The sequence below is a fragment of the Anas platyrhynchos genome, chromosome 2 (assembly GCF_047663525.1).
Source record: "Anas platyrhynchos isolate ZD024472 breed Pekin duck chromosome 2, IASCAAS_PekinDuck_T2T, whole genome shotgun sequence".
NCBI lineage: Eukaryota > Metazoa > Chordata > Aves > Anseriformes > Anatidae > Anas > Anas platyrhynchos.
The window spans coordinates 119,285,158-119,305,514 of NC_092588.1; the positions used below are offsets into that span (position 1 = coordinate 119,285,158).

At 42.6% G+C, this 20,357-nt stretch overlaps 1 protein-coding gene across 6 annotated transcripts in view; it reads right to left on the reverse strand.

Moving 5' to 3' along the window:
* RARB (retinoic acid receptor beta) overlaps window positions 1-20,357 on the reverse strand; it is a 319,793-nt gene that overhangs the window by 192,836 nt on the left and 106,600 nt on the right. Inside the window, exon 1 of one of the 6 annotated variants that reach the window (XM_021278541.4) lies at window positions 13,602-13,744. The exons of the other annotated variants lie outside the window; for them this stretch is intronic. The gene's annotated coding sequence lies outside the window, so the exon portion shown is untranslated. Of the gene's footprint in view, window positions 1-13,601; window positions 13,745-20,357 lie in introns of those variants that run through there. 6 annotated transcript variants of the gene reach the window in all.

The following is a 20,357-nucleotide window of genomic DNA, read 5'->3' on the forward strand; positions in this document are numbered from 1 at the left end:
AAAAGCCTTTGGAGTGTTATGTTTCCTTTATTAGCATAGTGATGTGAAACTAAACAGAAAAAGCAATCTAATAACAAACATTCCTTTGAGAACTGCTCCGGGAGCAAAAGGACATCCACTTATTGTTCAGCCCGTCCCATTGGTCCATATAGGGCCATAAAGGTACAATAGGAGGAAACAGGAAACAGACTGGCACATCTGCATTATCTTATTAGGGGCTAATGGATATCTGAGAGGAACATGCATCTGATTCTGAATAGTCTGTACCAATCTCCGAAGCAATTACTCTTAATTAGTGGATTCTGTTTATAGATGGAACTTAGTGTACCCTTCTGTATCAAAGAGATGCAGGCATCTGGAGGGAGATATGGGTTTCTTAAAGGGAAAGCACTGCGGCACGGCGTGAGGGGGTGGTTGTTTTGTTTGGGTTTTGGCAAATAAAAGCGCTCTGAAGCATAACATATTCTACTGTATTATTAATCAAAAGAGCATGCCAGCTTGGAAGAAAAAAAAAAAAAGACCATACTGTTAATCTCAAACTCGGAAAGTAAACACAGAAAGCTAATACTTGCATATGAATTATATGACAAAAACCACTTTGATGATAAGCAAATAAACAACCGAGCCCTAAAATTTTCGACCGATGGCCAAAAAGTTTAAAATAGCAGCTTAAGTCAGAAGAACAACATCTGCATTTTGTATCTGCCAAGTCTGCAGCCAAAAAAAGTAAACCACTCTATATGACCAGATGCATGAATAAAAAAGAAAAAGGCATGAAACACAACTTCAAAGTCAGCGTACCGAGCAGCAGAGCCGCGGCTCCTACAACCCCACTTGTCAGATATTTCCAGCTATAGGTGCAAGACCTATGGGGGAGGGAAGATAAGTTTTAGCAAAAGGAGAACGCTATTATTAGGACACTTTTCCTGCATCTTGGTATGTACGAGGGCTGTCTGTCTGCTGGGCAACTGCGAATGCCTTTTTGTCATAAAACTGACACTTGCAAAATGGGTTTCTGCTTTATTTGTTTTTTCCTGACTGCGATTGTAAGGAGATAAATAACATAATTAATGCAATTGTTGTTTATTTGAAAATCCTATGGGGGGAGCATAAGAAGGGGAGAAAAAAAGAAAGCTGCTTTTTCCCTAAGCAGCTCTGCTTCGTATCGCCTGCACTGCAGACACACACTGATGTAAACCCTGAAAAAAGGGAATCTAAATCTGAAAGGGGGGAAAAAAGTAAGAGACACAATGACACCCATTTATTTACACACCACACAACAGTACCCTGCTGTGCCAGCTATTGATTTTAGTGGAGCTGAGAGTCCGTGTTGGGGAGCAGCAGCTGTGAGTGCATAGCCTGAATCCTCATATGGGAACAATACTCCATAAGCAGGATAACCTATTTCAGCCAACCTTCATGTATAACACACAGCAGTAAAAACACACACAGCTTACATCTTGAGATCTGGAAGGCGCTATGGTTGTTTTTTCACAAAGGTCCGGGGCAGTTATTAATTTATTTGTGCTAGCACAATGCTAGCATAATGAAGAGATGTGAAGGATTGAAAATCCAGGCTTCTCGTGTCTGTTATTCTACAGAGATGTTAATTCTCTTCCACACTAACCATATTTAAGACCCACCCACTGCATCATGCAATTTCTCTCTCATTTTCTCCTGTTGTTTGCTGTTTTAAAGGGCTGTTTGCAACCGAGGGTGGTGTTTTTTTTCCAGAGCTATCTGCATTCCATGTTTCTTTCATTACTCAGCAGTTGCCAAAACTATACTGCGAAGTAAAGATAAATGGTTGGGTCAGGTGGTGGGGTTAACAATTTACTGTGTGTACTGCCCTGAGAGCCAGATATAGTAGAATTGGCTCATGTTTATGTACAGGATGAGAAGTTGATTTCCTGTGCAGTGACTTTCAATCACCTCTATACGGGACTCTCTTGCAGCGTCCCTCTGAGAATTCAAGGAGCTTTGAATACATTTTGTGCTGGCATATAGGATACTCTGCTTTGTAACTAAATGCTTTCCTTACTCATTCTGCCACGTTCAAAAATCCCAATGGACTGTCAAGAGCAGTTCTCTTTTTTTTTTATTTATGGAAACCAAAAGGAGGGTAACTGAGCTTCCTGCTCCCTTAGTTAAAGCGAGCTTCTCTACTTATTTCCCTCCTCAACACTGGAAGTTATTTCTCAGCACTTAGAAATGCTCATTCAGTGCAATCAAAACTTGGTTTTTGCATTGTCATCTCTGTTAGTCCTTATTATGGTTTTTAAGGACGTGAAATGGTAATTTCGTATTGAGAATATGCTAAGTAGGAGTCTACCCATGGGCTACAGTGGTTTAGGAGGCTGAAGACTTTCCAGACCAAACCTGTTTGTTTGTTTTTTTCTCCAGGCTGAACCACACTGACCTGTTTCTGTTCATCCCCCAGCCTGAAGGGAAAACAAACAAACAAAAAAATGCAAACACATCACTTCTTTCAAACACGTATTCAGATGTTCCACAATTTAAGCAGCACAGACTACGCTGGTCATTCACGTCCCACGTAACTGGGAAGTCTGATGTGAAACATTTACCCACCGAGATGCTATGTCTACTGCTTTAGCCTTGTCCTTTGGACACACTTCTCCAGCAGGTTTCCTTGGTTTCTGCAGTTTCTCCCTACAGTTCTGAAAACCTAGACTGGACTTTCTGACCAAAATCATCCTTCGCTATCCCATCCAGCCAACCAGGTTGTTTGGTTGTTTTGATCCTACCTGGTTCTATGCAAGGTGATAAACCATGAAGAAGAAAATTATCATTAGTGGGACCTACACCCTTGGACTTTATCAGTCAGTCAAGGCAAGGAAAAAGGCTGGTGGGAAAGGTGAGCTGCAACCAGTGCCAGACTGATAAGATATGGGGGGATCTATATGCCAGCTTAAACCAACAGCACACTTGACCATCTATAAAAGAAAGGTGTCTAGGCTCCAAATAGGACACATTTCCTCTCCAAAAAGAAGGTCTTCCATTGAAGGTCTTCCCCTTAACAGGCAACTCTGGCTACAAGGCACCTCAGGATGGCAACGCGTTGATTCCCAGTCAAAGCAAGGTTGTGTAAGAAGGGCTCTTGGGAAGAGATGGGAGACCAGGGGAAGACAGACCGAGTAAGCGACTAATGAGGAATACTGAATAAACAAGGAAAAAACATTCTGATGAATATGTTCAGCAATGTCATCCGGTATTATGGGACACAGATGTTTACAAGTATGTCAGTCTCCTCCCAGATGGTGTCAGAGCCAGGAGGACGTGGGGAATGTCTCTAAAGACTCCCAATCACGCTTTATGAACGCCCATCCTGATCTTACAAGCTGATGTGAAACATGTCACGACGACCACTGGCAGAAACAGCACTTACCATCACTGCAACTGCTAAAAAGGCCTTATACTGACTGTTTACAACCTTTAAGAGGCCTCTGAGATCAGTAAGAGGGGTCAAGTGATGTTATTGTTTTGGTGACAGAATGAAGATCCCTCGTAAATGATGGTGGCCTGGGAATCATTAAAAGAATGGAGTACTTCATCTGCTTAGAAGCTAAAGAGGAAAGCAACTTTGGAGGGCAGCTCCTTGACAGAGAAGTACATCTCCTTGGAAGGCCAGTGCTCTGTGGTTGTGATGACCAGTGCAGGTGAAGCGCTGGAAGGACATGGGACAGCGAGATACTTCATTACAGAAGGGCGCAAAGGCAGGCAAGGCTGCGGGTGACAAACTGGTGACAGTAAGTGGCAGATGCTAAAAACAGCGGTGTGGATGGCATTATGCTGTGCTTCGTCCATACATCATGTAGGTGACGTAAAGTCACTGTAGATTAATATTGGTAAGGATCAGGGCAATTGAGATCTCTGACATCTGCTGTTAGTTGTTGTTGGGTGAGTCTTTGCTAGGGAAGTCTGGCCCAGCACAGAAACAAAGTCTGTTCCATCTCTACGCCCTGAGAAATATCTTCCCAACTCCTGGGAAGTCTTGGTCTTAGCACCATCAGAATAAAGCAAAACTGCTCTCCCTCCCTCTTCCTGAGATCAGCCAAGCAGTTGTCTTCTGCATGGGCCCAGGCAGGGCACCTTTAGTGGCACAGAGAACGGAACCCAGTGGCCGAATGCAGCCAGTCCGGATGCCACGCCACAACTGAAACGTGTCATCGGACTAGCCAATAGCCAATTGCAGGAAGCAGCTCTGGAGCTTTTGCTCAGCTTTGTTTAGTAGCTGGACAACCAGTCAATGCAACGCTCTTTGAGCATGTGGCCCTCGCTGTGGCACAGACACACTGCCTGGGGATGCACCGACGAAGGGTTTGTGCAGTCGGGGATCTTCCCACACTGAGTAAATCCCACAAAGAAACAAAGACTTCAGCATCGTCACTGAGATAAAGAAGGGCACAAAACACTTTAATTTGGAAAACGTGCTGCAGCAGAGGGCTCTGTTTCCATTCAGCACACTTCACTTCATGTGCCACATACAGAAGGATCCTGCAAGGGTCCCCTACATGTACAGCAATTTAATCACAAGCAATTTAATCTGTTGTTACAAAAAGTATGTGGATTTACTCTGAGAAACCTGAAGGAAGATTATGTTAGGAATTTGCCCAAACTTTAAGCTAGGCTTCCCAATCCCCCCAGCAGAGTTAGGAGGAAGAGTTAGGTTAATCTGTTGGCAGATTTTTTTTTTATTTTTTTTTTTTTTTTGCACTAGAAAGCTAGAATTTCTGCTTCCTCAGAACCAGACGAGTTCAGATCCTTGCTACACCCGTTTGTCAAGCAGGGATGGTAATCCAAATGGAACAAGGGAAAAACAGGGGATTACTGGTTCAAGCACTGGTTGCGAACTTCATCTGTGGGACTAGAAGTGCATCCATCACCTCAGCATCACAGAGGTGCGGACACTGTGCTAACACAAAACAACCTCGCACACATAATTTATCGGCTTTTGTTATATATGGCAAGCCTAACAATACACGCCTGCTGAAAGGTCCTGTAATTCCCCTGAGTTATTAGAGTCTTCGGTCCTGCTTTACCCAGAAAACAACATTTCTGCTGTCTGCTTCGAGCTCCTGAACCCTCGCTCAGTACATATGGCAAATTCCAATACATTCCCAGTAAGGCTCCCCCAGGGTCAGCAGAATATGCCAGAGGGCTGGTGGAGATTATGAACATTTATTTTAAAGCCTCCGTTCTCTGTAGCTCCCTGTCACAGGAGCAATAGGGTAGCAAAATTAGGAACAAGCACAGCCATTAACTAGGAGGGGACCAAGCCATATGCTGGGTTGCAGGGCAAAAATAGCATTTTTATTGTCAGTATTTTGCTTAACGGGGAGCCAATAAGGCAATTGCAAAATGCTAATAATACATCGAGATAACACAACACGTGTAAGCACCTTTCGAGTTGTTATCTGAATCATTTGAAAATGCTGCAAAACCTTATCAGTCAGGTCACAGAGACGGGGGTGCAGTAATCAATCACAGCAGCCACAAAACCACCACGTCTTTCCCACACCCTAACACGTTCAGAAGACCCGTGTGTCCCACAGCTACTCTGAGAGGTGCTGGACAGGTGGATAACGTTACCAGGAAGACCAAAGTGAACTATGACTGTACATTTCACTTTCAAAAGGAACCTGACAGGAGCCTGAGCACCAACAAAACTCAAGCAGGCTCGTGTCACGCACGCCTCTGCCAGCCTGCAAAGCAGGACTTCAGACACAATACCAAGGTTTTCTCGCAGAATAAGCAAGTGTGTGAATTAATACACAGTAATTGCTCCCATTGAGCCCCCTTCTGAAAGCATCTTTCCACTGACAAATGCGAGACAGCTTTCCCCATTTCCACAAGTAAACTAGCCCGAGTTTTGTCACATTTACTGCAGAGGAAAAAGTCACACGCGCACTCTCAGGAAAGGAGAAGGGCAATGTGCCACCACGTGAAATTCGGATCTGCCCAAACCTATTGTCATTTTAAAGCCATTTAGCCATAACCAGTGTAACCTCAACCCAGATGAAACTCTGAACAGGGCAGCCTTTACCCGCTGAACACACTTCAATCATTATTTAGCCAGCGAAGCCGAAAGATTAATGCATTAAAATGATTAATTTTGAAAGCATTCAAGAAAGTAAGCGAGCAACTGCATAATTATGCCATGACATATCGCAGCTGAAGCACGGCATGGGCCCAAATCTCACTAAACTTCTTAAACACCAAAAGATAACTTGGATTTTAGGTCTAAAGGACAGAAGCAGACCTGAAGCTGCCAGTCCCTGCTCCCAGCTTGCTTCCCAAGGGGCCAGCAGGCAGCCAGGTTTCTCACCTCACATTTAAGGGATCTAAATTGTGGCCCTTACTCTCTCCCTGAACAGAGTTGCTGGTCCTCACCAGTAGGTCTAGGGAGGAGGAAATGCATCTCCCAGAACACCCAAACCTGAAACAGGGGCTATTCCTCCTGTGAGCCTGGTGAGTGGTGCTTCAGTGCCTGAACCCCAAGGACTCTTACAGCAGTGTCGCTGTGGGACCCAGCCACAGCCCAAAAAGCCCCACCACAGCAGGCACTGTACAAAACACAACTACTGCTGTCAAGGAATGGCGATGGAAACGTCAATGGCAATGCAAACTGTCCCCACAGAGATCCAGCTTCTGCTGAAAGCACCAAGCGAGCCGGACAAGTTTTAATCATTCAGTTCTTTGCACTCTACGTTAAGGGATTTGCTCCATAAATTCACTGGGAATAAAGTGGTGTGGAGTTGCACACCTTGAATCGCTGTCAGAGGTAAACTCAATCACTGATAGCATCACCTCAGCTGCAGCAGCCCATCCTTCCTATATGCTTACCCCACCGTGAGCCTGCCTCTAATGTACAATGCTAATTTTTACCCTCCTGCAGACCTCGGGCTGCTCTCCCCACCCAGAGCCAGCCACTAGGACAGGCACACTTCCCACACCACCTTTGCAGGCTTCCTGGTCATCACTCTCCTCCACTGCAGCAGCTTTCTGCCAGAATGACCTTACCAAGACTCTCCACAAAGATTTTGAGGACAGCAGCACTTCACAAGTCCGGATCTAGCAGCCCAACGTGCTGCAAAGGACACAAAAGAGTCTGAGGAGCTGGACGCCAGGAAGCCTAGCTGGATGCCCAAGGCTGATAAGGCAATCAGATAACCACGCAAATACCAGTGGCCAAGCAGAGCCTATCTTTGAGCTGGGAATGCCAAAGCAGACACGTCCCAATGGGAAGCACTCTCCTAAGAGCACCTGAGGTTTCTACAACAGCTGCATACACTGGGTGAGCAAATAAATTACTCCCTAACCACAGAAAAAGAGTCTTTGTGAGTAAGACAAAGCCTGTCAAAATCCTCTTGTGGCTTTTGTGATTATAACAAATCACTAAGCACTGTACTCCAGTCAGAAATGATGGCTGAAGGTAGATGTTGGTTCAAGCACACCCCTCAGCATGTCCACTACTGCACTGACTGCATCCTCTTCCCAGCTAGCATCGTCTGTGACAACTGCATCTCAGTTGTCCATTGTATCTGGTCTCACAGAATACCATATGCCAAAGTAAATCAGAAGCAAGTAGAAAACAAAAAACAATTTAAGTGTCCTCAAAATGACACATAAGCAATGGAATGCAATAGAGGCCAACTAGTGGAAATAATCTCTCAAGGTAAGTGAGGTTTGTGGTTCTTGAAGATATTTTGCCCATACGGATCCAACAATAAAGTTTTCTGTTTTCCAACTTGGAGTCTGTGACTGGGCAAAAAAAGGGGTTGCTCTGCAACACATACCCAAATTTGCAAGGGAGAAGAGAAGGGAGCAGAAGTGCAAGGAAGAACGAAACTACTAGATACAGTCCTTGTCATTTAATGTGATGACCGGTATGAAGACTCTCCCTTCATAAATGCAAAGCTCATGCATACCATCAAAGATTCACAGTGACAACGCTCTAGTTAAAATAATTACTTAAAATGAAAAGCAACTGAATTGTCTAGAACACTAAAAAATTCAAGGAGATATTACAAGCAACGTACCTGACTGAATGACTCATGAAAGGCACGTTCCAAGAAAAATGATGTAGAGCTCTAATATACCAAGAGATAGAAGAGAGACTGAGGAAGCTTGAGAAACAGCACCCTCTAAATCATCCCTTTGTAGGAATCACCACGTTTATGAAGTGGGCTAGGTCTCACATTCACATAACCACTCTGACCCTTTTTTTGACAAAAGACACGTGCTTTAACTTTTAATATTTATTAACCAAAAGAAGAGAGATGCTCCTAAAATAATAATTGGAGGCTACATGCTAAAGAAAACCATAGGATCTCCTCCTTTTAACACATTTTATGGCTACAGTAATATGGCTACGATACCATGTGTCAGCTAAGACGATTTCTTTTTCTGCATGTGTTTGCACAGTAATGATGGGCCTTAAAAGTATTGTCTTCATCACCAGAGCATAAGGGATTTGCAATGAAGAAATACTTATTTTCCGTACAAAGAGGAAGTAAAAAATACAGCCTCTTAATGTCAGATCTAAGCATCAAAGACCAAACAGCCTAAAAGTAGAATAACAAGAAAATTTGAGAAACGCTACAGCGAGAGCTTAAATTCCAGTCTAGCATTTGATTTAGTGATAATCCTCCAAAAACAGCTCTGCATCTGATAAACACAGGTTCAGGATTCAGTTGTTGACACATGGTAAGGAAATGAAACACATTCTCCCTATATGAAGTTCACATTTTTCTGGGTGAAACAAAGAGCACTTGTAATCCCGTGTCTCTAATGTACCTCTTAAAGTAGTAAAGAGAACTGAAAGTTATCTACATGAAGCAAGATTGTCTGACGTGCTAAAAAGATCTGAATTAAAGAGCTTGACTGCCTCATCCACTGCTAAGCCTTAGAAAATTAAGGAAATCCAATTTAAGATTTATGCAGCAACTCCGTGAACGCAATCCCTTGACATTACAACTCCACTGGACATACCTCACTGCAGAGGTAGGCTACTCGCCGAACCTCTTTGGGGCAAGCAAAAGAGAAAACCCTCTACTAGAAATGCACCAACGTAGAAAGGTGGGTTCACTGGACCATAGCCAACACCAAACAACATTAACGCACCTCCCTTTAAGAGATTCTCCCCGCTTTTAAACAACAGAACTGCTGGAAGGTCTGGCAAGCGGTGATGAAGACGCCCAATCTGAAGAGAACTCCTCGTCATTCAGCCTTACACCACCCCACCAAGGTTATTAGAATGACATGCTTGGAACAATCGAGGGAGCAAGTAATTACGTTACTCAATGGTCCTGAATATTACTGAGTAGCAAAACCCTTAAACAGGAAACTAAATTTTATAATTTAAAACATGCATACACATAAAAGGGGAAAAAATAATCAAGGATAGCCTTTTTCAAAACAACATGCAAAATTACATAGCAACAGCATAAAAGCTTCTGGACAATTTCCTTTCCTTAGCCTCCAATGGATGGTTTATTCCAGAGAGACAACCCTCAGCAGACAAAGCCCACTTGTAAACATAGGAGCACAGGAATTGCTGTACTAGGTCAGATTAATAGTCCATTTAGTTCAGTAACCTCTCATTTGACAGCAGCCAGCATCAGATACTTCGGGGAAAGGATGAAGAAATCTCTAGGAGAGCAATTACAGAAAAACTTTCCCATAAAACTTCTTTCCAACTCCCATCATCTACTGGATGGCTTATGCCCTGTAACAAGAGATTTTTTCCCTGGGCTTTTTGTTTGTTTTTGCTAGACCAAATAATATAAATAATACTCAAGCATTGTGGATATCTTCTGTATCTGCATTCCATATGTTTTTAATCTTTAAAATTGTTAGCCGTAGCAGAATTCAGAGGCGCTGAGTTTCAACATCACCAACGCAGCGCTTAAGATAATATTCCTACTGTGTTTTTAAATAATTCCCATTTCCCCTGGATGATTCTTTGTATCTACAGTATCTAGGGTAGCACAGTAAAAGAGAAGTTTAGGGTATTCATTTTCTTCAGAAGTCTCTGGTTCTTGGTTTTTCCTCAATGCAGTATTCTGCAGTCACTCTTCAGAAGCAGGAGAGAGGCTTTGAGAAGGCAGAAGTGCCTCCAAATTCCCTCTTCCTCCCTCTCCCCCAAATTGTGTTTGGTTTCCTTCAGGACAAGCATTAGTTTCTCTGTCAAATTTACTTGTCTATTCTAATTGCTAGTATACACTTCTTCAAACGTTACCCATCTATTTAACCACTTCCTTAGATTTCAGGGCAAATACTTTTCAGGACAGGAAAAAGAAAAATCAATTCTTGAATAACAAGTCAAGAGTAGCAAGTCATTTCTCTAATTAAGGCATTGACTTTCTTCTGCGATTGCAGTAGAGTTATCTGTGTGGTCACTTCCACGCTAAAACCATAGGTAAATATTAGCAAAGCAACAATTGCATCAATTAATAACAGCAACTGACAGATAAACACTACAAAGAGAATTCCATTAGCTCCCCAGACAAACACCGTGCCAGTTTACAAATGAAGGCACAAGAGGAATAGCATGGCCCTAATCTGCCCCAAAACTATCCACATCTGCATGCAAACACTTGTGCTCTGTAAACACCAAGCCATTACCAGTCTGCTTGCCATCCTTTCCTGGTCTGCAGGAAGCCACTAATGGTGCAGCTCCAGGCGGGCAGGCAGCCCGCCCCGTTGTCCGACCCCTGCTTGGCTTTGTTACCTCATGATTCACCCACGTTGGCTGAAGCCTGTGGGCTGCCTCCGTGATTTTGGAGAAAGCTGAACGTTTGCGATTTTTGTTAATTTATTCACGCATTTTATGTCCATATGTCTTGATTTGCAAGTCAACTCAAGCATGGAAATGAGAAGAGCATGGGCAAGGATTAGGCTAAATTATCTCAGCAATCACATTGCTTTTGGTAAACTGCCTTTTTTCAAAGCAAAGCATTTGAAAGTCAAAATAGAAACTCCAAATTTCAAAACTTTTCTGAGAAGTGTGTCAATTCATAGATTTGGATGATGGCAATCCTCCAAACATTATTCCTGCAAATAAGACTAGCGTGAGCAAATCATCCTTCTGAAATCACTTGTGACAGAACATTCCAGGAATTTGAAGAGGACGGCGTGAATATCAGACCTCAAGTTTCCCCAATCTCATTTAATGTTACTTTCTTCCATTTGGATTCATTTATAGAGAGTCAAAAGGCATAGCAGAAACTCTAAGAATCTGGTCATTGCTTGAGATTTGAGCTGAAGGAGGAACTACATGAACAGAAATAATTGATAAAGAACCTGGAAGCCTTAGAAGTATTCCCCTCTTCCCCTACTGCAATTCCTTACAAATAACTTCAGTGTAAAGACGACATTGCAGCGGCAGACAAGAATTGGAATAAGGTCTGTACCCAAGGACCAGCTCACATCCGCATGTGATCTGCCCTGCACAAATATTAAAGAGGTAACCACAGAGCTGACAGCACCTGACAAAACCCTGTGCAAGGAACCCTCAGCCCAGGTCTCCTGGTGCTTTCCAGGACTGATGGCTCAGATAAGCATTGATGACTATCACCTCTCAGACAGAATGGCGAGGAAAGATCTCAAAACCCTTGTTAGGCAGGCAGTGTGATCTTGTCTTACATACTAGGCAAGAGGAGCAAAATGGACGTGTTCAGGTTTTTACAAATGTCACCATAATCTTTTTATTATTCACAGGATTTACGTGTTTATGCCACCATCAATAGAGTCAAGGCCTCAAAACAGCAGTATTACATTCTATTGGCAAAGGCAACATGTGAAAAGAAAGTATAAATCAATGCACTACACTGACTCAAAAAGGGACAACCTGTAAGAAGCAAGTTCAGAAATGCCAGAAACACCTTCCACTTCAGAGTAACAGCTAGCCAACTGAAACCTTAAGAGTATGAAAAAAATGAAAAGTGTTGTGACAAGTAATCTAAACAAATGTTAAAAGTGAAGCTTGACAAAGATAAAATATCTGCCAAACATCCAAAACTTAAATGAAACTGCCATTTGGCAATGGCCAAGTAAAACAAGATGTAGTCAGGCAGTTTCTGACAGAACAGTAAGCACATTGTTGAGTTTTCTTATAGACCTCCTTTCTTCACGAGGAAAAAAAAAGGCACATCAGTATGTAGAAAAGTGCCTCTCAATTTCAGTACACACCTCAGACTTTCAGTATTGACCTGTGAGAGAAGGGAAACAGGGTTTTTGTCCTCCTTGGTTCGTGCTGAGCACTGCGGCGCTGCTCAGGCCGGATGGCTCTGAGGGCCAGAGCACCAGGAGATGGGAGGAGGTGACAGGGAAAGTAAAATGGGAAGTCGTCAAATGGGCTTTGGGGAAGTTGTAAACTCATCCGAAACTTTGGGAAGATTTCTGTTTTGATTAAAGCCTGCTCCATTTCAAAGGCTAATTAGCATTTTAAACAAAGGGCCTCTTCGTTACACATTAACCACCTCATCCTTCCAGCAACTGTGCTGAAAGCAGAGCTTACGACGTGAGCACACATCAGGTCTTCCAATGAACAATTAGGTAACTTTTCCCATAAATTTTCTGATAATAAAGCAAAATACAGCAGAGGAGTACAAAGCCAAAAACAAAATTAAAAGAAATCTAAAAAAAAAAGAAAAAAGAAAACCAATAGCAACGAACAAACTCCGCAAGTTTTCTGAACAGCAACTTTCCAGCAGCTAACAGTAAAAGCAGCATATTCCCCACTACAAGCTTCATTTTAGGATGAAAAGGATAGAGAAATACACACATTAAATTAGCAGAGGGAATACAAAAGCTCATTAATGGAAACCAATACCCAAAATTACACTTCAAATGTTACAGAGAGACAGCGATGTGCGCTCCTCTGTTCATGGCAACAGTTCAGGAAGAGTAACTTCTGAAAGTTGTGTATTTACTTTCAACACAGCTTTTAAAGACGCTCACCCTTCCGTGACTGTTTAATGCAATCTTCTCTATTAATAGCAACTCTTTTACAGCAATTAGCATAAGGATATTAAAACAAACAGGCAGCCACGGCAGCGGCTGACAACCAAACGTAGCTGTGACTGAGTAACAACTTCGGCACATCCTTCTGCTCGTAACATGGGCAGCTCCCACCCTTCCCTTGGCAGAATGAGGTTAATATAGAGTAGGGAAGCCCGGTAGAAATGCTTCAATCGATGGCTGTGGCTGAGCAGGGGTGTGAGCCCCAGCATGATCCGTGCTCAGAGCAGCAGCCCATGGTCGCAGAGAGTGGGCACGTCGGGCCTAGCCCAGCAGGGCCTGCAGGAGAGACCCCATCCCAGCCTTCAGCGCCTGCCCGCAGGGCCCAGCGGCCCCAAAGAGCTGGGGGCTGCTCTCCCCCAGCCTCTACTCACAGCAGAGGCTTGGGCAGACCTCTGAAAACCCACCTGCAGTCGGTCCCACGGTAGGCACAGCCGAAAATCTGTGCTGGAGACCACTCAGCAGATGTGTAACAAGCTCATCTGGCTTCATGTTACTTCACCGGTGCCTGCCTCAAGCCCCGTTGGATACATGGAAATACCGCCTGTGAAACCCACCTTTTTGGGAACATCTCCTGTGGTGGGCTGGCCACTTGCCTTCAGAGTGCCCCAGGTCCCACAGCTCTGGCAGGGGAGTCAAGCACCTCGTCAGTCCCACCTCACCTGTGTGAGAGCACAGAGCTAACCCGCAGCACCTGGCTGCAATAAGCTCAGCTGTCCGCAGCTGAGAAATAGCACCCAGTCCTCCAAGATGGATTTGAACGAACTTATATACATCCTCAAAAGACACGCTGTTTTGCAAGAGAGAGTTTGCTTCCCCAGATATGAAGAATCCATCACTTCAGCCTCGGCTTAAATCACAGCCATTTGCTCGCAAGTGTCCCAAGTGTTCCTCTGCAGACTAGTCACAGTTGCACTGCATTTTAATTAATTGTACACATGAGAACTGAGTTTTATACAAATCCACTTAGGCAGTTTTCAGCCAGGAACAGCCTTTAGTCAGGCTTTAGAAGAAGCCTGGCGATTTTCTATTATAAATACAGGTCACAACAACTTGAAGAAAGTCTGAATGTTTTATGCTTTGTTTACAGGATGGAAATACTTTACATTTTGCTGTGGCAAACATGGTTGTGGGTTTAAAAAAACGTATTTATTTTAAAATGTAATTGTTGATTTAATATTTATTTTAAACCTACCAACCAACAAAACTTTATTTGAATCCATTAATTACACAATTAACATTTAGAGCCCTAATACAGCAACTATTGATGGTTTTATTGCTTTTAAAAAGTGAGTGTGTCTGGAGTGCTGTGCTATGGGGCTGGGGGCAGGAGGGGACACTAGGAAGGGAGGGCCAGTGCTGACCCACCCGCTCCTGCTGTAACCTCCCTTCTGGTACCAAGCAGCTGGTATGAGCCGGGGCTGTAAACACCAAGTGAAGTAATCCCTACAACTGCAGCCTCCATTATGAGAGTTCATGAAAGGAATCCTAAGAAAAACTGAAATAAAAATTATATACACAGTTCGCAACCATAAATTTTCCACACTTAGAGACCAGTTCTTACTGGATGGCTATGCTCCGCTTGCACCTAATAGCTTCCAGGATTCGTGGGAGAAAAACCCCAGCTATTGACTACACAATCCTTCAGGCAGCTCCTTTCTTACCCTCGTAAAATGTCATCTACTAGAGGCTTACATACTGCCGGCAACTGGAAGTTGGAAGTCAGCCTCACCAAGCAGCACGGCACAGGAAAGAATTGGTGACACCAAGCACAATGAGAACACAACTCATAGGGTTATACAGCAGGAAAAACTGTTTGACCCAGAGAAACTGAGGTAGAATCATAGAATATCCTGAGTTGGAAGGGACCCTTAAGGATCATCAAGTCCAACTCTTGACACCGCACAGGTCTACCCAAAAGTTCAGACCATGAGACTAAGTGCACAGTCCAATCTCTTCTTAATAGGTAGGAAGGTTACAATCTATGGGTTCTCTATATAAGAACAGCAACTCATTTCAGAGTGACCAGAGAAAAGCTCCAAGTTTCTTAGGTGTTAGTGAGGAAGACAGTGACTACGCCTACCACACAAGGGGAAACTAATCCTGCATCTCACCTCAATGGGACTTGAAAAGAAATGCTGGCAAGCTAATAAACTTAAAGGCTTATTATTCCCACTGAAATGTATGGACAACCAGAGGGAGGTGTTTCCAGCTGGGGTTAGGCAGACACACGGATGATTTCCTTCCATCTCAGAGAAAAGGAAGAAGCTCAAAGGTCAAGAAAAGAAGGTGCAAATATACTTTTCTGTTCTGTGATTTCAGCTTATTGCTTATAAATGACTACATGGGAAAAATAAATCCAGAGACCGTATTGCCTGTTTTGTATTTTAATTAAGTAAGTGCCTAGAAATAAGTAATAGGTTTTTTCCACTGACTTCTCTTGCTAGCTGCCCAAACAATGGCTTTTCTATACCCATGTCATGAATAAGATATTCATTAAAAACAAACAAAAACCTCACTGGAACATAAACTAATTAAAAATGTCTACCAATTTCACCTTGCTCGTCTTCTTAGAAATGAGTACTTCCTCATTCAACACAAAACCCAGCACTCTGTACCTAATCTCTGCCCAACCTCCCACAGTTTTTTCCATTACAGTACGTGGCATTTCAGAGAGACCCTAACGTTGCCATTTTCTTATTCAACTCCCAGAGACTCCTAGAGTGTCTGGCAATTTTTTAATGTGTAATTTATCCAGTGCTCTCTGCATCATTTCAGTATTATGAATGGCTCTCGTTAGCCTGCTGCTCTTAGCTCCTTACAACATTTTTTTTTAAATACTCTAACAAAGTAAAATACTTTTTCAACTCCCCTAGAGCTGTAGACCCCCTTTCAGTTGCTGTACCAAAAGCAACCCGGGGGACACTTGTGGTGTCCACAGCATGGACAGCTTTCCCTGTTAAACTACTATTATTTCAATCCATGAGACTTCTCGCCTTTCTTCCCGTTTTTCCCTGTCTCACAGGAGAGGGGAGCGAGCGAGCAGCAGGGTGGGCATTGGGCTGTTTGACCAGGCTAACCCACCACAGCTGCACTTCAGTTTTCCTTCTTGGTGCATCGTTGTTCACAAAATCTTCCCTCTCCAGCTAGTAAGACTGCAAAAATGTTGTTGCTGTTGTCATGACTGCCAAAATTTTCTTCTTGACCTTTCCTCAACTCTAATTATCTTCTGTTTAATTAATCTAATTAATCTGTATTTATTTATCAGATCAAAGAGCCTACCTCATAATACACACTCTATTAGCGTCACTGCATGCCCAGAATCACAACAGATTTATGTCAAGTCACTGGCTGAAGCTGGATGTCCTGCCTAGGCTAGCCTCGCTCTCTCCAACCCACAGCATAAATGTCATGTTGTAGCTTGCAAGAATTCTTTAAGGGAATCCTTAGGATGACGAAAGACAAGATGGTACAGATGTGACCCTACCTGATATGCTTAATATGTACCCAACCTGGTTCTTGGCCACTTCTGCCCATGATGATGGAAATGAGATCAGAACCATAAGACCCCTGACTGATCAGGGTGGCAGTACCACCAACAAGGTTTTTGATGACACAGAAAGTTGTAAAGCTGTTTGCCTCTATGTGAAATGAGCATAACAGCATTAATAAATGAAAACAACTCAGTTACACAGTGCAGAGGGGTACGCAGCCACACAGGGCATGGGGAGAGGGCTGCTGGACTCTATCTTCACATCTGACAGTGATTTGCTGATGACTTCAGGAAAGTCATTTGAACTCCGTATGACTCAATTTTTCCATTTGTGAAATGGAGATCAACGTGCACTTCCATTTGAAGATAAGTGAAAAACTGAGGGCTGGCAACATCGTTAACTAATATCTATTAGTATTTGGTCCATGTGATTGCCCCTTTAAGCAGTTCTCCTGGGGGTATTGGGAAACATGACTTACAGTTTAGTACAGATAACAACTTCATTTCAATAGCCATTCAGAAAAGGGCAATGTACATGCTCCTAAATGAATTCCACACCCCAAATCAATTCAGTGCCTAAGAAAAAAAAAATCCACTGAAAAATAAGGCAACATATTCTGAGAGGGCTGTTTTATCTATCTGATATGTTTCCTGCATCTCACGGTGATTTACAGTAATAGGTAATAACTAGTGTACATTATATCTAGTTTTTAATAACCACACTTCCATTATATTTCATTTCCCAAAGGGACTATTTGTGTTTTTTCCTATCTTTAACTGTAAAACTGTAAAGTGCTATAATCAAGCATTGCTTTCTCTTGTATTCTGGACATCCTCAGTTGATTATAATCGCTGCCCGCTGAACTTATCTTCAAAATGTTAATCATGAAATGAAATAAAAGTTGATATTATTACATTACCTACTGCTCCATTCATTCGCTCTTCTCTCTTTAACCCAGGAGATCCAGAATACAAAGAATTGTAAAAGAAAAAAAAAAAAAAGGAAAAAAAAAAAGACGACAAATGCTGGAGTAGGCAAAATTGTCTTTGCAGGTGACAGAAGTGGAGAAGACAGCTGAAAAAAGTCAAAGCACGGGTTGTTCTCCCTGTGGTCTGGGAAAGAGATGATGGCTCTGAAAGTATGCTTTGAGGTAATTGCACAACATTCACTGTAATGCTGGATAAAATAAATCATATTCAAATTTAGCATAACTGGTAAGTGTGTACACGTTACCTTGCTTTCTTGGGAACTAGGGACCTGCTCCCACAGTCACTTACCAGCAGAAGGACTACGTGCAGGGAATACATTTTAGTACGTGCCAATAAAAACGTGCACAGGAATGTGCAAATCAAGCTGCACAGTCAGCTGACTTCTCAAACTGAGAGCACATTTAGGGGAACTAGTAGGTTAAAGAGGATGCCACTACTGAAGAGTAACTCAGAGGTTCACTGGAGGAGGTGATCTACCTGATGAAATCTAAAACAACATTTTCAGCAGCCTCTTACTGAGTGTTTCAGAAATTCCAAATTTCCAGGAACAAAACAATCTGCTTTCACATCTAGGGAAGGCCTAAAATCATTGGTGTAGTTCACACCCATCACACCAGACACTCACATGCATGCACATGAGGTGTTAGTTTTCTCTGGTTTAAGATGGAAAGCTAATACTATGAGCTAGAAAAACAAAACAAAACAAAGAAACATAAAAATCCTGTACCTGAAAGAGCAAGACAGAACCACAGACTACTTAAGAATGAAGATCTCCTTAGGAAATAGAAAGGGTTTTAATGGAATGGATAGAACTTAACTCTCAAAAATCTCTCCATCCTCTAATGGGACGCTGTCATGAGAGGTAATTAAAATTTCTTAGCTGCCTCTCACAAAAAGAAAGGAACAAATGAGTATCCACAAGTAAGGCTTAGGAAAACTGCACAAAGTTGGCCAGCTCAAATTCAGCCAGATGGAAAATAAAATCAATGAACTAAAAGCATTATTAATTGAGACAACTGAATATGGACAGAGGCAAAACTACGGGCAGAGCAAAGGAGATAAAGCAGACAAAACATTATCGCTAGTAGTAAATAACACCGAATCAAACAGATATGATCAAACACAAAGTAGCATGTACGTAAGTACCAGTGATATTACTTTTGAATTTGATTTATTTTATCTTAAGTTACAGTGTATATCATTTAAGCAAGCCAATTCCTTCCAGGTATCTTGCTAATATCCCTTTAACAAGAACAGGACTGGGAGCCCAGACAGTAACAGATTAATGAAAAGGCAAGGAGACCTTGCTAGATAGAAGGGCACTAAACATGGGACAGCCAACATTTCCTATACACAGTAGAGCAAAAGGCCACTACGATCACGGAGTTTGGAGATCAACCATAAAAATGGGCACATATCTTTCCCCAGAACTGGATTAATTCAGTTCTCTACATACATAAATTTAAAGACTCATATGACGGCAAGCTCCTCACTTCTCCCATTAAACTCTGTTCCCTTTTCCTCTCCCGCTTTTGGTTACCCTCTGCCTACCTAAAGAGCAGCTCTAAGACCTTATGCCCCTGAGCAGAGCCTGCAGTGCTGCTATGCTCCTGGTCTGATGTATCTGATATAGTTGGTTTAAAAAACCAACATCCTTCAAAAAGACAGGTCTATGAGGAGATTTTACTAATGGAAACGGTGGTATCAATGATACAGTACGTCACACTCCACGTAAATATTGATCTGAAGAGGTATCAGGCAGGACAGCGGTCCTGACTTTGGGATACCATGAGCTCCTAACAACTTGTGAGGACTAATACTCAATACTATTTATTATCTGAAAACAAGCATCATCCCCAGAGCTTTAACCAAATTTCTCTTCTGGCAGTCACAGCCTCAGAATTCCCCTTGTAGCTGCAGCTGCACGTCCTACTTACATCAGCTTTCACATCCCAGCCTGCTCTCTCCTTAGATAACTGTCTGCTGCCCTAAAGGACAGGCTGTGGGTGAAGAAATCCCGAACTCCAGCTGAAGCAATTACCATCAGGCTTACTGCTCTGTGCCTTGAGATCCTCAGACAGTAACTATGTAAAGTATATACAATCCTGATGAGGAGAAAATACATTACAAGAAAAAAAAATACACATAGCAAATGTTCTTCTGGGCATGAAACAGAAAGCGTACAAAAACATACCGACTGGCCACTTAATTGCAACTGATCTAATCACAGCTGAGTCTACCTCAGCCTTCACGGGCTGCACCCTCGGTTATTCAGTGCTCAGTAGTTGTCATGGAAAAAAATAACACATCTCAAGAAAGCGCAATATATTTTGAGCTGGTCTGCATCAGTCAGTATCTAATACTCCCAGAGAGCGCGCTTGCCTAATACCCCTAGGTTATCACCGAATTACGAAGTCAGCTCTGGCACTTCTGCTGAACTGAACTAAAAACACTCATTGTTTCACGAATGTAACACATTTAAGTAAGAGCACTGAAAGGAGCTCATTCACTGCCATCTTAATTGTTTCGTGTAATCTATGTGACAAGTGGCACTGTGCTTCCCACCTGGGAGGCGTACGCAGTCTACTGTAATGTAAGAGTTTGCCTTTCATTTCCCTGATTATGGTTGTGAAAAACCCTAAATGCAGAAGAGGAGGGAAAATTCCCAGTGGAATATCCTATTAGAAGCAAAAGCACTTATAATAAAGTCATTCGCTGTATTTATCTCTTTTTAATTTTACTGCTCAGTAATGTTTTCACGGAAATTATAATGGATACTCATTCCTGTCATACATACCTGGAATAATTCATAAAGTATACGGTAGACCAC